We start from the raw sequence: 15100 nt of genomic DNA, 5'->3' as shown, positions 1-15100 counted from the left end.
AGGACTTGCAAATCTTCATACAATTGTTCAGCTTCTGCCTCCTTTCCAAGTGTTGATTGGACCATAGATTTAGATCACTGTAATATTGATTGGCTTGCTTAGACTTAAACTGATATAATGCTGGTTTTTTATTATTATTATTGTATGCAAACACTGACTATGGCATCCTTTGTTAATATGGATGCTATGCCATAAGAGCACTTTGGCTATCAGCTTCCCCATTGACTTTGCTTGTGAGAAGCTGGCAGGGAAGGTTGCAAATGGTGATCATACAACTCTTGTAAGTGTCATCCTGTGGCCAAGAACCCAAATTGTGATCATGTGACTGGGACTGGTGGGATGCCTGAAACTTTGAGGATCAGTCACAGTACCACTCATTCAGCACCAATGCAACTTTATATGGTTGCTGGACAAGTGGTTAGGAGAGTCATATATGGATGAAGATTTCTTGAATGAGAACCTGGCATTCTGAAAATAGCCCCTAAAATATTACTAATAACAGCAGGAGTTAATGAAAGATCAACAAAACTGTCAAAAATCTTATAAGATGATATAGGTAAAATGTTTCATGTGGTTGGTAATGAGGCATGAAACAGTGACCAAAGGACTAGAAAAATTTAGTCGTACTTCAATATCAAAAAGGGGCACCGTTGAAGAATGCTCAAACAACTGAACATTTGTATTTATAGTATCTCATATGCTTGTAAAATAATGCTCGGATTTTTGCAATCCAACATTTAGCAGTATCTGAAACAAGAAATGTCAAATGTACAAGTCACATACAAAAACAGCAAGAGTGCTCCAGGGGTCCCCAATCCAGGGGTGCAATCTACTTACTTTCCATACCAGTTCAGAAGTGCATGCAACCTGTGCGCGCGCGGACCCTCTGTACATGTGCAAACCCTTCTGCACATGCACAGAGGGTAAAAAACAGACTACTTCCTGGTTAAAACCAGGAAGTAACAATGACCGGGTGGTGGGCGGAGTCTCATGCTGCCATTGCTACCGGTTTGGCCAAACTGGTCTGAACTGGTAGCATTTCACCCCTGCCCCAATTCCCAACCCTGGGCAATGGCCCACTCCTGGGCCTGGAGCTATTCAGAGTCAGGCCATGGAAGTGGCTCATGCAAATATTTATTTTATATTTATTTATTTTATTTTTAAATTTATATACCGCCCTTCTCCCTGAGGACTCAGGGCGGTGTACAGCCAGAATTAAAAAACATGAAATACAAATATTTAAAAAACAATTAAAATATATATAAATTTGGCCCAAAATTAAAAATACAAACCAATTAAAACATTTAAAATTTCTTCTTAAGCCAGCCCGGCTTGCTGGAAAAAGTGGGTTTTAAGGGCACGGCGGAAGGCACTAAGGTCTTGGATTCTCCTTATCTCTGGGGGCAACTGATTCCAGAGGGTAGGTGCCCCCACAGAGAAGGCCCTCCCCCTGGGGGTCACCAGCCTACATTGATTGGCTGATGGCACCCTGAGGAGGCCCTCTCTGTGGGAGCGCACGGGACGATGGGAGGTCGTCGGTAGCAGCAGACGGTCTTGAAGATAGCTAGGCCCGATGCCATGGAGTGCTTTAAAGGTGATAACCAACACCTTGAGATAGAACTGTGCATGCACATGCTTTCCCGCTGCTCATGCAGAACCATCCCCTTCCTTCCTCCACCACTCTGCAAAACTGGAAAGGTGGAGGAACTCTGCCCTAAAACACACTGAAAAATATAGATGGATAATGCAAGGGCTTTGAAATTTGAGAGCAAGTGGTAAGTTACTGAAATTGTTTGTACTTGTCTTGATAACAATAGCAATAGCATTTAGACTTATATTCTGCTTCACAGTGCTTTTTTTTTTTAAAATACTTTATTGGTTTTTTCCAAAATATAAAAAATAGTATACAATCTCTTTCTTGATCAGAGGTACAGTGTTTATACAATTTGGTACATCATACGTTGGATAAGTTCATCTTTAACTATACAGTGTTCTATACGATTAAATCCAATTCAAATATATAGCAGGTCATATCCTATGCTCATACTTTTATTTTATTCTTCAACCAGTTATACCAATTTCCCCATACTTCATAGTATTTAGCATTCTCCTCATTTTTTAACTCACTTGTCAATTTTGCCATTTCTGCACACTCTAGAATTTTATTTATTAATAATTCTTCTGAAGGCGTAGATTTATTTTTCCAGAGTTTCGCGAAGGCTAATCTAGCCGCTGTTGTAATCTGAATTATGAGTTGCGTTTTGTTATTATTGAGGCCATCTTCAGTCATACCCAAGAGGAAAGATTCTGGGGATAGGGCTATCTCCTGTCCCGTTATTTCCGAGAGCCAGAGTCGGATCTTTAACCAGAACTTTTGGGTCTCAGGGCAGGTCCACCATAGATGATAGAAGGTGCCGACCGTTTTTCCACATTTCCAACATGTGTCTGGGAGATTTGGGAATATTTTCGCTAACCTAGCCGGGGCAAGGTACCATCGTGTAACATTTGATAGTGGTTTTCTCTGAATGTTGCCGATTTTGTTATTTTGTAATTCCTATTCCAGGCCATCTCCCAGTTGTTGAAATTAAGTCTGTATCCTAAATTTTTTTCCCAGATGTTTAACTGATTTTTTGCTATGGTCTCTGCTCTATCCTCATCTAATAGGAAATTGTAAATTTTTGATAGCATTTTCTTATCTGTTCCCCAAATAATTTTATCAAAATGTCCGTATTTCGCTTCAATACCAAATTTATCTCTATCTTTTTGAAATCTGGAATTTATCTGGAGGTAATTCCACCAATCCAAGTTGAACCCCTGGTCCCTCAATACATCCAGAGGTTTGAGCTTCCCTTCTTCATCCAAGATGTCCTTGTATGTGCCCAATTTATAATCATCTCTCCTATTGGGGGCCACTAAAGCTTCCATAATAGACAACCAGCTTGGTACCTTGGTGTAAACCCTCTGTCTAATTTCCTCCCACGTACGGACAAGTGTCTCCCTAATTTTATGTTTATGGAAGTAAGTTTTCCTCCTATTCTTTGTATCCCACAGGTGAGCATGCCATCCTTCATGGAGATCATGTCCTTCTAGTGTCAAAATTCTCCCGTCTTGTAGCTTGATCCACTCCTTTATCCAGATTATTTTTGCTGCCTTTTGATATAGTTCCCAATCAGGGAGCCCAAACCCTCCCAGATTTCTTTTCCCTTGAATTATCTTAAAAGAAATCCTCGATTTCTTGCCCTCCCACAAAAAGTTCCTAATATGTTTGTTCAGGTCCAAAAAGAATTTTTTATCTAGTGGTATTGGAATGTTTTGGAATAGAAACAAAATTTTAGGTAGGATGTTCATTTTGATCGCTGCAATTTTGCCAATCAGGGATAGTTTGAGCCTTTTCCATCGCTCAAGGTCTTGATAGGTTTTCTGCAATAGGGGGGTATAGTTATCATCTTTTAATGAGGAGAATCTTGCGGTAATCCATATTCCCAGATATTTTATTTTCTTAACTGTCTGGAGGCCTAATAAATCTTCTAATTCTTTTTTTTGTGGATCTGTCATATTTTTCACTATTATTTTAGTGTTGTTCTTATTGATTTTAAGGCCCGCCACTTCTCCATAATCCTGTATTTCCTGCATTAGTTTTAAACCGGTTTCTAATGGATCTTCTATTATGAGGGCAACGTCGTCCGCAAAAGCTTGGATTTTGAATGTTTCTTTCCTAATCTTTAAACCTTTAATATCTTTATTAGCTCTAATCTTTCTAAGTAGCACCTCTAGTGCCAAGATATAAAGTAAGGGCGATAGGGGGCATCCCTGCCTCACTCCTTTTTGTATCTGAAATACCTGGGTTCTGTCTCCATTTACTAATATGTTTGCCCTCTGGTTTTGATAAATATTCTCTATCATCTTCCTGAAATTGGTTCCGAATCCCATTAGGTCAATTTGATTTATCATAAAGGACCAATTCAAGTTGTTGAATGCCTTTTGGGCATCGACAAACATTAAGGCCAGCTGTTTTTCAGGGTGTTGTTCATAATATTCTATAGTATTAAGGACTGTTCTCAAATTATCTCTAATCTGTCTCCCTGGGAGAAAACCATTTTGATCTTTATGTATCCATTGATTTAAAAAAATTTTGAGCCTCTCTGCAATTATATTCAAAAATAGTTTGTAATCTGCATTCAGCAATGAGATGGGTCTATAATTTGATATCTGCTTCGGGTCGGCACCTTCTTTCGGTATGAGCGTCAAATACGCTTCCCTCCAAGAGTCTGGGATTGTTATACCAACAAGAGCATCATTTAATATTTCTAACAATTCTAATTTCAGGACATCATCAAATTTTTGGTATAATTCCCCAGGGAGACCATCTGGGCCAGGGGTTTTGTTCTTCTTTATTTTAGATAGGGCAGTTTTTAGCTCCTCTATAGTGATCTTTTCATTTAACCTTTCCTTTTCTTCTTTGGAGATTGGAGGTACATTGGCTTCCAACAGATACTGTTCTGCCTTAGTTAATTCAATTCCTTCATTCTTATATAGACATTCATAAAATTTTCTTATGCTTTCTAATTTATCTTCTTCCTTCGTCAGCAAGTTACCCTGAGAGTCTTCTAACACTAATATTTGGTTTTTTTCCTTCTCTTTCTTTAATTTATATGCCAACCATCTCCCCGACTTGTTAGCGTTCTCAAAACAATAATGCTTGGATCTTTTTATTTTTTGCGCCATCTCCTCCTGGTCCAATAAGTTCAATTTATGTCTCATCATCAACCACTGTTGTTTAATCGCCTCATCTCCCGGGCGTTGCTGAAGTTCATCATCAACTTATAATAGTTTTTGGGTGAGTTCTTCTCTAATCTTTCTTTTTTCCTTATTTTTGGAGGCAGTATATGAGATAGCTACCCGTCTCACATAAGCCTTCATGGTGTCCCACACAATTTCTTTAGCTGTCTCTCGATTCCCATTTTCTATGAAGAAGCGTTTGACTTCTTCATTCAATTTAAGTGAAAACTCTTTTTCATTTAACAAATTAATCTTTAAACTCCATCTCTGGTGTATTTTTTTGGTGTCATGGAGCCAACTGATTTCAAGGAGCTTATGGTCTGCCCAAGTATTCGTGCTCATGTTAACCTTTTTAATTTCTAAAGCCAATTTTCTGGTAGCCCAAACCATGTCTATTCTGGACCAAGAGCTCTGTGGCATTGAATAGAAGGTAAATTGTCTATCCTGGGGGTGTAAGGTACGCCACATGTCTGCTAAATTTATCTCGTCCACCAAATCAAAAAAGGGCTTTGGTAAGGGAGATCTTTTATTTTTTTTAGTTATGTCACACTTATAATCGTACTTTGGATCCACAATTCCATAAAATCTCCCAGCATACATATTTCAATGTGTGCCCATTTTGCCAGCTGTTCATGGAGTTTCCGGTAAAATTTCCCTTGTTTTTTATTCGGGGCATAGACCCCTACCAATAACACCTTAGAATTACCTCTCGTTATTTCTACTATAAGTATTCTCCCTTTTTCATCTTTGTATTTACATTCTGCCTCTATTCCTTTCTTAACATAGATAGCTACCCCCCTTTTTCTTTTGTCAGTTAGTGAAGAAAATACATTACCAAATTTAGTATACTTTAAGTGGTTGGCTTCATCTTTTTTTATATGGACCTCTTGGATACAAATTATATCGGGGTTTTGTTTCACCAATTTCGACAATATTATCCTTCTTTTTTTATGGTCATTTAAGCCATTCACATTCAACGATATGATCTTAGTATCGTTCATTCCTATAATGAATGCTGGCTGGCTTAAGATGAAATTTTTAACTGTTTTTAAATGTTTTAAACGTTTTTAATTGGTAAATGAGTTTTAATTGGGCCAAATTTATATATCTTTTAATTGTTTTTAATATTTGTTCTGCATGTTTTTTTAATCTGGCTGTACACCGCCCTGAGTCCTTAGGGAGAAGGGCGGTATAGAAATCCAATATAAAATAAAATAAAAATAAAATAAATTAGTTTCTAGTCTCCTGTACTTATTTACCTTTTAAAGTTACTGCTCTCACTGGTCTAGATTTTTTTTCCCCTTTTTCTTCTGTGTCTTCCTTTTTCTTCTCCTCTTCTATGTCTTCCCTTGTGATTTGTTTTTGGGATGTCTCTTCTTCTGTATTTGCTATCTCGTTTTCCTCCTTACTGGTTTGTTCCTCTTCTCCTCCCCTTAGTTGGTCTAGGAAGTCTTGAGCATCGCTTAAACAATCAATTCTGATTTTCCTCCCTTGCCAAGAAATTAACATTCCTTCTGGCAAAAGCCACCTAAATATTATGCTTCTCCTGTTTAATTGGTTTGTCAAGAATCTATAGTTTTTCCTCCTTTCCCTCACTCTCCTTGGAATTTGTTTCAAAATATTGACTTCTTTTCCCCCATAGGTAATTTTTTCCTCCCGGGCTATATTGTACAGAATATCTCTAACTTTTTTTCTAGCAAAGTGAACATGGACCTCTCTAGGGAGCCTATTTCTTCTTACGTAATTCGTTTGGACTCTGTACACCTCGTCAATCTCTCGAATTATGTCCTGCTTGTCTTGCTGAAGGGTCTCTGCGATCAGCTCAGCCATCTTATCTTCTAAGTCCTCTTCCTTATCTTCCACGATGTTTTGGAATCGCAGGTAAAACGAGGCCTCATCTCAAGATGAATCAAGGCATCTTCTGTTTCTTTATTCTGTGCCGACAGCGTTTGGTCCACTATATCCAATTTTTTCTCATTTTTTTCAATCCTTTGTTCTGCTTTTTGAATTCTATTTTCATTGCTGGCAATAGCTGTTTGGATCTCGTTCATTTTGGAATCCAGGGCTTGGATGTCTGATTTTAGTTCAGAGTGACTGTTCAAAAGTTTCTCTTGCATCGCAAGCATAGTTTCTTGTATTGATAGCAGAGACGATTGTACCGTTTGCAATGTAGGGGTTGCAGGGGGTTTGTCTGTTTTCTGGAGACCTTCTACTGATTTCTGGATGGCTGGGGAAGACATTGCCAAAGTGGGGATAGATGGCATTTTTTTACCGGTTTTTGCAATTGTTGATGTCAAACTTGCCATTTCTTTCAAAACCGATTTTTGATCTCTTATTATCTCCTCTATCTTTCTCCAAATTATCATCCAGTGGCACTTGCCACGTTTTCTCCGGGATACTTTCTTAAATCCTTATTTAGCTTCTATATTGGTTCTCTATACACTCTCAATAAATTTCAGTTAATGCTTGATTTCTAAATTTCTAACTTGCTATAGTAGGATAAGTAAACATTTCCAGCAAGCGACAATCACTGATTATATGAGTCTTCTCTAATTAAGTTAAGCAATAGTAACAATAAATTAGTCGATTAATAAATCCTAAATTCAAATCTTAATATAAATATATATATATATAGTATTGATATAAATAAGTTGCTAAGTGCTACCAGTAGATATAATTATGCTATATTAAATAAGTTAATAACAATGAATTAATAAGTTAATAGGTTTTAGATTCAGACCTCAATAAAAAGTTTTGATATAAATGGATTATTATTAGTATAGTATACAATATAGTAAGTTAATTGATTAAATACAAATGTAGGTTCTTATTTGTAATCAGTGCTTAATACCTAATTTTGTATATCTATATTTCTATATTCTTAACAATCAACTAGTCTAATTAATGACAATTATATAAAAAACAAGGTTTAAATATTAAGGACACAGATACTCAAAAGGAGGATGGGGGAGAGTACATATAAGTGTAAGTATAAATTATAAATCTTCAACTCACCACTCTGGTGGGCTCCAATGCACCTCGATGGTAAGTCTCTCTGCTAGAGCGTCTTCTTGTTCGTCCTCTGCTGTTTCTCTCTTCCGGTTCAATGGGTGCGCTTCCTGTTTCGCCGAGGGTCTCAATAAGCTAATCACTGTGTTTCTCCTGCTTCCTCTCCACTCGTTCAGAAGACACAAAACCAACCACCCCGATAGGCTTTTTTTCTCTTTCTCTTCCCTCTCACCGCATCCGCTGGGACTCTTTAGAAACGCAATCCACTCCCTCCGCTTCTCTCATCTGCTCGTCGGCTTGTCGGCTTGTCGGGCTTCCGTGATTACAATCTGCTCTATCTACTCCATCGCCGCCTCTCACCAATCCGAGCACTCCTCTCCAGACTCCACCAAACTCCTCTCTCAGCGCACAATCTCTTCAGGTATGGGGAAAAGAGTTTTAAATCTGCCACGGAACCTCCGATCTTCTTCTAAGCTTCCCGTCTTTTGTTGGCTATTGCAACTTCAAGCCCGCCATCAGTGGCCGGCTCACCGCGTTGGATCGACAGAGCCGCCTGGTCCAGCGAGAGGTGGTCGCACCCCACGTTCCCACTCGCCTGGCTTCCTCTTTTGTCCGCAGGACTCTCCGGGTCCCGCGCCCCCCAAGGGATCCCCAGAACATGGTGAAAAGGGGTGTTGAGGAGCAGCAAGCACTCACTCAACACCCTGTCGCTGCAAGTCACCAACCGGAAGTGCTTCACAGTGCTTTATAGCCCTCCCTAAGCAGTTTACAGAGTCAGCCTATTAATGAAGTTGCTTTCTTATAAATCTTTTTTCTTTATCATCTCACCTTAATCAGAGGGTGGCATTACCTCTTATAATTAATGGTAAGAGAATATCATTCATTACAAACAACCATTTTTACACAATTTCTTTTCTGTATCTTCCCTTCGTCAGCAATGATGTGATACATGAAATTAATGAATATATTGGCCTTTGTGAACTATGGAGGAACAGAACGTCAGATAAATTAGTACTGTGTGAATCTAGGGGGAATAGTAGAATTCTACATAACGTTCATGGATACATCCTTAGTTTTATTGCTATTTGCTATAAAGAAGTCTTTTGTATTCTGGCAAAATTAATTCTCCCTTCCCCTCTGAATGACTAGCAATTTCCTCCCTTGCTTTCTCCTTTGACTCCAGGTTGCATAATACCTATATGGCACTCAGTGTCCTTAATATTTTATCTAAGTTTTAAAGTGTCAAAGCCTGCACTGTTGCCTCTGTCTTATCTTTTTGCAGAGTATTAAATGTACCATGATATGGTGGATATAATATAGAAAGCTAGCCATGCAAGCTTTTTGTGATCATAAATCTATCTTGCTAAAGCAGTTTCTGGGAAATATATGTATTCATATTGCTGAAGCACCCTCTAGTGGAATAACCTAAGACAATTTTATTTTTGAAAGGCAACTGCTGTATTATCCACCTCCTTTAAATAGAACATGCCACTTAGAATGATTCTCTGTTTTATCACATCCCTCACTCATATTTTCTTTTTGACTCTTAGAAGAAAAAAGACAAATAATCCCAAAAAGACTGCAATTGCACACCAGGGCATATTCTGATTTTCTTACAAACACAACAGTAAAGATCCACTGGCCAACAGCTTTCTTCTAAGGTCATTGAAACAAAGTATAGCTATTCATAACCTGTTGGTCAGATTTATAAGAGACATTATTGTAACAATCAGTATTTTAATCAATGCACACATTTTAGCCATACAAGGTTTTTGGGTATAGCACCCAGTCTGTCAATAACTACTGGGACAACCATGGCCAGTTTATTATTATATTATGGCTTGTCACACAGTCAGCCAGATGTTCAGACTGGATTTGGCATTTTTGTCCACCTAGTCCTTTCCAGAGACCTGGGATAGACAGATGTTGTCTGATGCTGTTAAAGGCATTGTTCCAGCATGTAAATTTTTCCAAGAAAATCTGTCTTTTGCAGTGGACTGATGGTGATTTTGCCAATACTGATAGAATTCAAGTGGTACTCCATTTGTTTTGGCATCTAGTATTATTGTTACGATATTTGCTTTCTTTTGCCAAAGTTGTTCTATTTGCAGATCTTTGGACTTTGTGATTTTCTCCAGTTCTTCCTCTTCTATTTTGCCAACTCTGTATACTACAACACCACTAACCAGACTTTTTGGTTTTTCTCTTGTTAAGTCTGGGATAGCAGATGCTTGTCTGTTTGAATCATGTAGTCTCAGAACACTTTAGATTCTTAATTTTTTATTACTTTTCCTATTGTGGTCACACCAGTTTTTACTTGCTAGCAAATGGTGTTTCTTGCAGATATTCCAATGTACCATTGTTACTACTTTATCATGCTCTTCTTTGTAATCAGTTTGTGTGATTTTCTTGCAGCAGCTATCTAGATAGTACATTTTCTTCAGCTTCTCTGAATAGTCTTTCTGTTGCTGTCTTTTCAATTCTGCTTTGTAAGAATTTATTATTAAGGTTTGGACTTTTGCATCCAGAATTGGCCTGTTTCTTTCTTCAATTTTCCTGCCATTAGACATTGCCAGGGCTTCTTGTAATCTGGCCTGCAAGTTTTTTGTGTGTGTTTGTGTGTACTAGCTATGTAATACTTTGTCTTGCCATATCTCATTTCTATTTTTCATATTCTTGTTGGCCAGTTTGGTCTCTCCAGAACTTAGTAAGTCTTCATGGTGTACCAGTTTCAGTGTATCTTCTTCACTTGTACTTTACATATTCTTCCTATGTCCTTTCTCCTTCTTCAACTGTCCAGTATACTTGCAACATTCTATGCCAGCTATGTTACTTGGTAAGTTGAGTCTATAAATATCATTGCCATGAATGAATTGTCATTATTTTTTTTGGTCTTCCAATCTGGGGCTTTTAATTCTGTTTGAGCTCAGTCCACTATTCCAGCTGTGTATGGAATTTCCCAAGTGTTAATTGCTTTGGCGGTATTTCCCCCACTGTGTTTGGGTTTTAAAATCTTTTTCATTCTCATGATGTATTCACTTCTAAGGTTTTTCTTGACTTCAGTGTGTTTGATGTTGTCATCTTGAAGAATGTCCAGGTATTTTTAATGACCTTCTTTATGCAGACACTTGTTATTTCTTAAGTGGATCTTGTTTCCTTCAGTTTTCACTGTTTGATGACACATTTGTCCAGTCCAAATTCCACTGCAATCCTTGGCTGTATCTACAGGCAATGCTGAACAGCAATCCTGTTTCATACGGTGTTTTTCCATGCAGCTTTAGATTGTCCGTGTAAAAGAGATGGAATAGCTTGGCAGATGTCTTTAATGTTTGATAGAAAATAGAAAAAAGAATAATAGAGTTGGAAAGGACCTTGGAGGTCTTCTAGTCCAACCCCCTGCTTAGGCAGGAAACCCTACACCACTTCAGACAAATGGTTATCAAATCTCTTCTTAAAAACTTCCAGTGTTGGAGCATTCACAACTTCTGGAGGCAAGTTGTTCCACTGATTAATTGTTCTAACTGTCAGGAAATTTCTCCTTAGTTCTAGGTTGCTTCTCTCATTGATTAGTTTCCACCCATTGCTTCCTGTCCTGCCCGCAGGTGCTTTGGAGAATAGCTTGACTCTCTCTTCTTTGTGGCAGCCACTGAGATAGTGGAACATTGCTATCATGTCACTCCTAGTCCTTCTTTTCATTAAACTAGACATACCCAGTTCCTGCAGCCATTCTTCATATGTTTTAGCCTCCGGTCCCCTAATCATCTTTGTTGCTGTTCTCTGCACTCTTTCTAGAGTCTCAACATCTTTTTTACATTGTGGCAACCAAAACTGGATGCAGTATTCAAAGTGTGGCCTTACCAAGGCATTATAAAGTGGTATTAACAGTTCACATGATCTTGATTCTATTCCACTGTTTATGCAACCTAGAACTGTGTTGGCTTTTTTGGCAGCTGCAGCACACTGCTGGCTCATATTTAAATGGTTGTCCATTAGGACTCCAAGATCCTTCTCACAGTTACTACTATTGAGCCAGCTACCACATATACTGAACCTGTGCATTTGGTTTTTCTTGCCTAAATGTAGAACTTTACTTTTCTGACTGTTGAATTTCAATTTGTTAGATAGCACTCAATGTTCAAGTCTGTCAAGATCCTTCTGTATCTTAAGCCTATCTTCTGGAGTGTTGGCTATTCCTGCTAGTTTGGTGTTGTCTGCAAATTTGATGAGTAGTTTTGGCCTGATTTGTTCAATATTGTTGAACATTGCAATCAATGCAATGCAATGCAATCAATGCAATTGCAATGCATTGCAATTGCATTGCAGTGCAATGCAATTGTCAGCATTGCAATCAATGCAATGACAAAAAGCAGCAGTGATAATGACTCTCTTCTCTTGATATTAACCTCTCCCAGTCTATCACCATTGACCAGCAACTGTATCTTCCATTGCACCATTGCTTTTGACTCCTGTTATCTCCAGGGACTTGATAATCTGGTGATGTGGCGTGGAATCAAATGCCTTGATCAGTTATTGTAATATTTTTCTTCTAACTTTCCTCTGAAAATTCAGAGCAGGAAAGCAAAGCAACACTAGAAACTTCCTTTCATCTTTTGCAAATGAATATTTGTCATATCAGCAGCTCCGAAAGATATTAACTGGTTCAAAGTCATCCATTGAGCTTCAATCCTGAGTTAGAACTCAAACCTGGGTCTCTATGAACTCAGTCCAGGGTTTTGACCATTATACTATATGGGGGCTCTGTTTTGTTCTTTTCCATTTTTTCCTTTTTTATATTTGGGTTCCCACATGATTTGTATAACTATTGCTCAGTGAATTTATTACTTTATTTGTGTTAATTAACATTTGATCTTTTCTTCTGAGGCTCAAGACAGCATGCAGAGCACTCATGTGGTTTTCTCCACAGCCCCACTATGATGTAAATTGGTCTGAGAGGCAGTGATTGGCCCAAGTTACCCAGTAAATACCCATGGTTGAGAATGGGCTTAAATCTGAATGGACTAAAGCTCTCCTCAGTCCTCGTCCAGCACCTTAACCATTACACCATTCTGAATGAGGCATAATTGATAAGGTTCAAACAATATGCTGAATTGATGTGTGAAGCCAGCTATTTCTTGTTCTCCTTCTGGCATATGTCCTGCTTTCTCTTTTCTCAATGTCCTTTTTTGCCATTTAAGTTTAATGGTATCAAGAGGTTAACTTAACATCACTAAGGATCATACTCTGTTCCTGCCAGATCCATTTAATTGTATAGCCTCACATATAGATACATTTCTTATTCATTGAGTGAGGTTTTTTTTTTAAGTCTCTAAACATTTTTGAATGTTTTTTACATCTCACCTCAGCATTCACTGAAGAACAAAATATCCATTAATGTCCTAACCATAATATATGAAAGTAATATTTTACCAATATTTAAAGTATAATTTGATAAAACTGGGAAAGATGATGCACCTTTGCAAACACTAGAGGGAGTACATAATTTATTTTGCAAAAGGAAGAAATACCACAGCAAATGAATGAATGTTAAATCATTTTTTTAATGGCTAATCATATGGGGAATGAATGAAGCAGAATTCAATATTGTGTTGACCATGCTTTGTAATAAAACCACTGTAGAAATTTGAGCTAAAAAGTACATCATAACTTTGAAGGGAGTATGCAAATTTGAACTGAGAGGTTTCCATGATCATATCTAGCTTCCATGATTATCATCATGTGTGCACTATTCAGCACTCAAGCATTGTGGGAAAAGGAATAAATGAAATCCACTGCCAACTCAAGAAGAATCTCAACCATGTATGTGTTTAAAAAAAGGTTAAAATTAAGATTATGCATGAAGTTACTTATGGAATTACTGTTTGGATTTTGCCATTATTTCTGGGTTCAATTTAAAACTTAATTAGAGCATAAAAATATAGCATTATGATTGTGAATGACTGGTCAGGTTTTTCTCTATAGCAGATATAATATACTTGTAAACTACATTTGGGTCTGTAGTTAAAGGAAGTTGTTGTACTCAGTCACCATGCAAGATAAGAACAGGGCCATATTTTTAAGACATATTGTTAATATTGCATATTTATGACAGTTGCCACTGCACATACTGCATGAAATTTTGCAAGAAGACTTTCCTGTATGTAGTTATATATACAATAGTTTCCATTCAGCATCTTACGTTAAGGAAGTCTGAGGTGATATGAAGATTTGCACATGCCTGTGTATTGCATGTGAATGTAGGAAGATAAGAAAGAAAAAAGAACGATAAGAAAAAAAGAAAGAGAAAGAAAGAAATAAGGGAGGGAGGGAGGGAGGGAGGGAGGAAGGAAGGAAGGAAGGAAGGAAGGAAGGAAAAATTAGGTATGATCATATGTGGATAAAGATAAGGTACAGGTAGTTCTCAACTTACAATCACAATTGAGACCAAATTTCTGTTGCTAAGTGAAACATTTGTTAAATGAGTTTTGCCCATTTTACAAACTTGATTGCCACAGTTGTTAAGTGAATCACTGCTGTTGTTAAGTTATTAACAGGGTTGTTAAGTGAATCTGTTTTCCCCATTGACTTTGCTTGTCAGAAGGTTACAAAAGGTGATCATGGCCCCACAACACTGTAACTGTTGTAACTATGAGTCAGTTGCCACAGTTCTGCCAACCATCCAGCCAAAAGTTTGGGTACGACACTTTTCTGATCATCAAATGCACCAGATTAGAAGAGACACACCAATGTATCTACTCTAACAATGTATTCACTGGGATCAGTTTTATATGCAAGGAAAAAAAAGAACAATGATTCCCCTTCCTAGATATTCACATAAGGAGGCTAGATAATTGCGAATTAACAACCTGCACATACCAACAATTCATACACAGAGACCAAATTTTAAATTTTGAAAGCAACCACCCCACTACACACAAGAAGAACTGCATCCAGAACCTTTTCAAGAGAGCCAAAACACATTGCAGCATCAAGTTGGTTCTATCTTGAGTAATTATTACAATATCACTGTTATCAATAGTAAAGAAATGGATGCTTTTCTGCAGTAGAATCTGTATTATGCAATGATCTCCTGTGGTACTTTAGACCCCAATGCTTAGATCAGTGATGGCTAACCTTTTTGCCGTTGTGTGCCAAAAGCGGGGGGAGTGCAGGGGTGGTCACGCTCCCAAGTGCCCACACCCATAATTCAATGCCTCCCTGCCCCCCGTGCATGCACCCATGACCCCTCCGTGTTCCCCCTGCTTTTGGCACGCGATGACAAAAAGGTTACCAGTGGGCCCGGTAGGCCCATTTT

The sequence above is a fragment of the Pantherophis guttatus genome, chromosome 4 (assembly GCF_059756535.1).
Source record: "Pantherophis guttatus breed Tessera chromosome 4, ASM5975653v1, whole genome shotgun sequence".
Classification (NCBI taxonomy): Eukaryota; Metazoa; Chordata; class Lepidosauria; order Squamata; family Colubridae; genus Pantherophis; species Pantherophis guttatus.
Note: the sequence above shows the minus strand (reverse complement) of the source record.